Genomic DNA, 6837 nt, shown 5'->3' on the forward strand with positions numbered 1-6837 from the left:
CATCATCCAAAATGCAGCACCAACATTAGGAGTTATCATATTTAACTGTGACTACACTATTCAAGGGGAAGGACATTCTACCATATGCATTGTCTCATGATATAAAAAAACAAAGAAGAAAGGGCGTCCTTTAGTATATAATATTTTATTTTACCATTGGCACCCAAGACCATATGGCTATTCAAATATTAAGGTCCCCCAAAGGGTGTCATAAAAGAACGAGACTATGCCAGAATTATATTAATATTATAGCACAATATTACTGCCAACAACTGTATAAAAAACCTATCTGTACTTACAATATATCCATCCATAAACAGGCTTGTATTTAAGTTATAAAGAGAACCGCCATCCTCTGTGACGCACCAAGTGCATAAAGCTGTGAAAATTTGCTCCCAGTTTTATACTCACCTTCCCCAAATGGAGACTGAGCCCAGGAACGGCGTCCTCGCATGTCTCGGTGCCAGAAAATGACGCCAAAGACACGGAGGGTGGATATCCGGGGCTCATGGAGCGGACTGAGATTGGCGCTCCAAGGACAGGATGGTATCACTGAGGGGAGAGAAAGAGGGGAGGAGAAGACAGCTGACAACAAACAAGAGGCTGGCCAATCGCAGGCCACAATACAAACTCGAGGGTTACACACACAGGAGGACACACAAAGAGGAACAGAGCAATACACAACAAACAAACAATAGGGCACTAACAGACAAGTAACAAAGACCAGGAACCAACAAGACCACTAATGCGTCTGCGAAACGCGTTGGATGATCTCAACATATGTAATGTGTACAATGTATTTAGCCTATGTATGTTAGAATGTCAATTTGACTCTTCCTGAAATTTGGTATATGGGAAGAGGTATGCATATTTTAATTGTCACTTTTAATGAAGGAAATAAAAAATCTTTGATATTTTTATGATATTCACTGCTGTTAAAGTCCCCTAATTTTTTGGTTTTGTATTCTTCAAAGCCAATACTATAGTGAAATGTCTGTATATTTTTTTCACCCCCCCTCTCTATTCAGCATGCTAATATACTGGAGTAAAACTCTGTGTTTTGAATAATGCTTTATTTTAGACCAAGTAACTTTATCATGTTTTACTTTGACATGGTGGCAGATCATAGCTCATGGTCAGTCAGGGTTGGCATGGTGCCATATATAGAGTATTTATAAAGAGTTATAAGTCATATTGCAAGCAGAGGGCTGGATGTTAATTATGAGAAATTATGCAAAACATTATTATTATTAAAGGCACACATGTGATGTTGAACCTCCATAACTGAAAGAAGTAAAATCCAAATATTGAAGTTGGTGAACCTGGGACTACAAGGCTAAGGAGGTGCTAGATGATGCTGTTGGTATGTAACAGATAAGAGATGTGCCCGTTTAAATCAATATTAACAGGTTTAATTTGAAGTATACAAAAAGTGGTAACACAGAGACTTAAGTAAGAAAAACAGTATATCAATTAAATAAATAAAGACAGATATATGAACAATGCAATAACAAAAGAATTCAATATAAGAAACTTAGCTGCAAATATCAATTGAGATTCCAAGGAGTCCCATCCATTTTGATCCGCTGGATCGGCAGATGATCACACATACACTGCATATACCTAATTCTGATGAAGACTGCAGGTTAGGTGTGTACCGTGAAAGCTAAATTCTACCGGAAATGAAACAATGATCAGTGTTTGCCTAATGGTTACCAATGATAATTCTTTACCAGTATCTTACCTTAAAAGGATTCCAGCAAAAATATTAGTTGCATTCTCCTAGAATGAAAAGTATATGTATATTGATAAGACATTTATGGTATCATGTTAATAAGACATTGTTAATGATATACCTAAAATCTAATGTAGGGTATGTTTGCATTTCTATATAAAGACACAAGTAAAAATGTTTGTGAATGAATAGCTTTTGTTAATGTATATGTTCTATGACAACACATATCATGTAATGACATATTTGTGTATCATGTTCATTGTCCATTCTCCCTAAATATGTTGAATATAGAATTTATTAAAAAATACTAATGAGGTTATCAGGGATAAGCTGTATTGACAGGTGTATGTTTTTCTTTTTTACTGAGGGTTTAATTGTCCTTTGGGAGAGTTCTAAATATGGGACCAACATTTAGGAATATTTGTTAAGCTAATTAGAAAATTGCATACAACTCTCCTTTTCTGTATGAAGTAAATGTCTCTTAATGTGGCTTTGTTCTAAACTTGGTTTATTCAGGAAAATGCCGCCTTCTAAATCCTTTTGTAAACTTGCATGTATTTAAATGTCTTAATAACGTTCCCTCTTTTATATGCAAAGTTGGTCTATAAAGTATACATGTGCGGTGCCCTTTGGTGGCCTGTTTGCAGCGTGTGCAGTGTGACAAGCAATAGGTCGTTTTTGTTTGAGTCAAACATGGTCCATCTGCAGGGTTCAGCTGCTGTGCTGACAAAGCTGTTTTTCAATAGACAGACCATGTGCAACATTACACGGTATAAGCAAAAACGCCTTTTACATGAGTTTAGATAAACTGAGCATAATCAAAACTCTTCCAGATTACTAAGACTGCATCTTATGCATTTGAAATAGATGGACATGAGAACACCTCTCATAAGACTTCATACAAGATAATTCCTTTTACACTATATCCCCTGCTTGGCTCTAGCACAAAGCAACTGACCAATAATTCATAACCACTATAATGCTCCAGTGCTTGCCTCAGCTGAACAAAAAGCTGTTTATATTCTTTATGTAATACATTCTATGGTGCTATGAGGGTCTGGTAATGGAAGCAGCCGAAATCCAAAATCCTCATGAATTGAAATGGTAATATTACACTCGGTGCATGCTTTGCGTTTACATAATTTATTCTAAAATAATGTGGTATTGCAGTTCCGCTGGGAGCTGGACCAAAATAAAATTATTTAGGAGTGGGTTTATATCCTATAAATCATATAGAATAGCAATAGATAATTACAGTTGTTTTCTTTCTAATACATTTCTAATGAGACACTGTCAGGTCTATGAAGTAAGGCAGGGATTGATTTATATTGCATTGCATTGTGTTTACTTTGCACCTCTGGAGGCCGCGTTTGCACTTCAATTACATAATATGATAAAAAGCCCCATGATATGGGCAGACTTTCTACCAAGGAATACATCTAGAGGCAATGTCGTCTGTTGGCATTCAGACGAAAACCAATGCTAAGTGATTAACCAGGGGCAATAGCAATTGGCAAGACGTTGGTAATTTTACACTAGGATGAAATTCATGAAATGTTCATTTTGGCTACATTGCAGCGGGTGGGAACACATTGCTATGCACTAAATGATTCCTAAAATTCATTACAAATATTTAAAGGCCTTTTGCTACATCTATAACCTTCATGGGCAGTAGAAAGGAGAATAGTTTTGTGAATGTAAATGTCAGTATGCATAATAAATGAGTGCATTTGTAAAGAATGTGAAATGCCATTTACTAGAGCTGGTGGGTGCACTGACAGGAAGCTTTTCTGCGCCATAAGTGTGCTGGGATTATTGCAGTATTGTCTACAAGAAGAAAATGAATGAAAATGCATCCAAGAGGTTATTTTAAAATGTATCGTCTTCCTCCATGAACTGATCATATTGACTGATGTGGTCGTAAAACATGAATAGTTAAAACTCTTCTTTTGCTGAAACCAACAATTCACAATAAGCAGATACTAGAAGTTAACTTCTGGAAGTCACTTTCATGCTACCGTACATTTACTATATATATATATATATATATATATACATATATATACTATATATACACAACCCTATCCTGTACACATGTATCCTTTTTAGGGCGCATGCTATGCAAGATAATGACACAAAATAAATAGAGAATAATATATATTACACTATGTGCACTATAAACATATATAATATATTATATACACTATACACATCTTGCAATTTGAAATAATTTGAAAAAAAAATTAGAGAAAATACATTTCTAATTTTTGCTCATGACTAAAACTATTGCACTGAAAAGAAGACCAAGTAGCTTCCTACAGTATCTCCTTACTGATGCTGCAAAACCACTACTGCAGATACTACAAGTACTATTACTACTACTGCTACTACTTACAGTTAATTACTGTAATAAACACTACAGAAACTATCATTTCTAGTTTTAGTACTACTCCCACTGTTACTACATTGCTGCCACTACAGCAGCTATATCTTTTGTGACTGCTACTGTGGCTGCTACGACCACTACGGCTACTACTAAGGCAACAATTACTATTCCGGCGTTTGTAGAACCATGTGTCAATATAAATATGATGTATGTTTGTTATGTTCTTCTTCTAAACTTTGCCTATAACAGGACACATGTAAAAACTAAAATTGGTGCTGGGTTTAAATTAAAAGTCTCATTCATCAATATGACAAATCTTTTCGCCTCAAAATTGGCCTTGTACAGTAAAAGAGCACAATTTTAGATTTTATTACCCTTTAAAGTCAGAGTACTGCTAGCTTCTCCCCTGGTTGTTGTACCAAAGTCAGATTTATAAGCACAAAAGAAATGTTGAACAATTGTTTCTAAAGTACTGACACTAGGCCTCACTCTCTTACTAGACATGGTTAATGAGATGCAAGAAAATTGACTTTTGTATGCAAGCAACCCTGACTTTACCAAATATTATTATGCAGCCCAGTGTTGCCAATTAGCCTCTTGGGCAAACTTGGCCCCATTCAACCAATGGATTAAGCTGGAACAGTTATGAGCTGCCATGACCAATCTTAACTCACTGATCTGGAGTTCCAAAGCCTCCATTCCAGATAGCTTACTCTGGGCTCCAATGCAAATTATGAAACCAAAAATGGCTAAAATGTAAATTCATATTTTCTCCTTAAAGCCTTAACCTCCTTCTTACATACTCCCCTAATCACTGCTAGCTTTATGGCTAAGATGTCTCTTTCCTGGTATTCCAAAGGAGTCTTTTATTTCATAAACATTTTACACCATAGGACCTGCAAATTACTAACCGATGACAAATTGCAACAAAAGTTTGGATTACCTGCAAACTCCTATTATTATTTTTATCGCCAAAACGCCATTTTGCCCAATCAATCACTAAAAATTTAAGCTTCTCCAATCTTACATTCTTTGAGGGAGCTTCTATGGAAGGACCATATACTCAGGGGTAAGTAACCTCTGCTGATGATGTGGAAGGGCTGTTGGTTCATTGTACCACATTCTCTTGAGCTACCTGAACATTGTGCCATTTTTGGGGATTGTGAATGAACCACTATCCTGGTTGCTATCTCCAATCCAAAGGGATCCCTTAAGTCATCTTCTCAGTCTCCCTGGTAAAGGTCTCTCTAAAAAACAAATTCAATTGATTATGTTTTGACCACTGCTAGGTGCTTAAACACATTGCGATTATTCCTGTATATATATTCTTGTTGCCTTGATGCATATTTATGGTCTGGTCTATTGTCTGTACTCTCATCTCAAAAAAAATTTACATAAAAAAAAGAAATGACAAGCAAAAGTTCCTGTTGTCTGATATCATAGGTACAGTATATTATACTAACATACTATTCAGTTCCTGGTTGATAGATTCTTGGAATGCTTGTTGTCATTTACTCTCCCACTGCACAGCTTATCAGCATATATTATTTACAATTGTCACCTACCTAAAGGACAATTAGCATTAATTAATTAGATTTTATAATAGGCTGCATGTGTAAAGCAGCTTGGTCAAGGGCTAATAGCACAGGTTTACTGTCAGGAAAGATTTTCACTTTAGGACAAAGGGCACAGATTTCTAGGGATGATACAAGCTGAGGTCAGGTAGGGAAGTAAAGGTCAGGTTGTGGATTGACAAATTTTACAGTTAGGATTTAAGCATATGTTAAAAAAAAAAACAGGGCACTATCTGCATGGAGTTTGCAGGTTTTCTTTGTGTCTGTGTGAGTTTCCTCCCACATTCCAAAAACATGCAGTTAATTTAATAGGTTTTCCCCAAAACAATTGACCCTAGACTGTATAAAAGACATATGACTATGGTAGGGACATTAGATTGTGAGCCTCTTTGAGGGACAGTTGGTGTCACTATCGACTTTGTACAGCGCTGTGTAATATGATGGTGCTATATAAATACTGTGTAATATTATTATGATCAGGGTCAGACTGGGAACCTGGGGGCCATCAAAATGCTTTTCTGGCCCACTGGCCACCAGAGTGCACAAGCAACCTAATTGACAACATGCTCATTTGGGGATAAATGACTTGGGCCCTCAAGAGTTTTTTTTACTCCTTTGTGGGTCACTCCAATCCTGCATATGATCACACATGGTGACTAAACTAAATAAATTCAATTCACATTGCAAATCAATAATAATTCAGTTAACCCTCAATTGATTTAAATACTGGTAAGTCAATTGGTTTCGGTGGAATTTTAATTAATGCTTCTGATTGCTTAAACAAATATATGCAATATTTTTATGTACATTGGAAAACCAATTGTTCTTCAGTTCAGCAAAATTATAAGTTTTAAAAGATTTCATTTATTTAAGTAAAATCATGGATACCATGACACAACAGAATTGTGCAAGAAAGTTGAACTCCACTCACAAAAACCTTCATTTAAATATGTTCTCAAAAGCCAAAGGGGATAAAAATCCATTTTTGTGCACCAAGCACCTCTGTAAACCCAGATATTACAATATAAATGTAGCAGTGACATCATCACTGTTCTACACATAACTTGTGCAGAAAGTAGAGTTGTGGAGGGACTACAGATGTTTACAGGAAGGGTGAATGCAAGATTAGTTACTCTATACTC

This window comes from Pyxicephalus adspersus, chromosome 7 (genome assembly GCF_032062135.1).
Source record: "Pyxicephalus adspersus chromosome 7, UCB_Pads_2.0, whole genome shotgun sequence".
In the NCBI taxonomy this organism is placed as follows: Eukaryota; Metazoa; Chordata; class Amphibia; order Anura; family Pyxicephalidae; genus Pyxicephalus; species Pyxicephalus adspersus.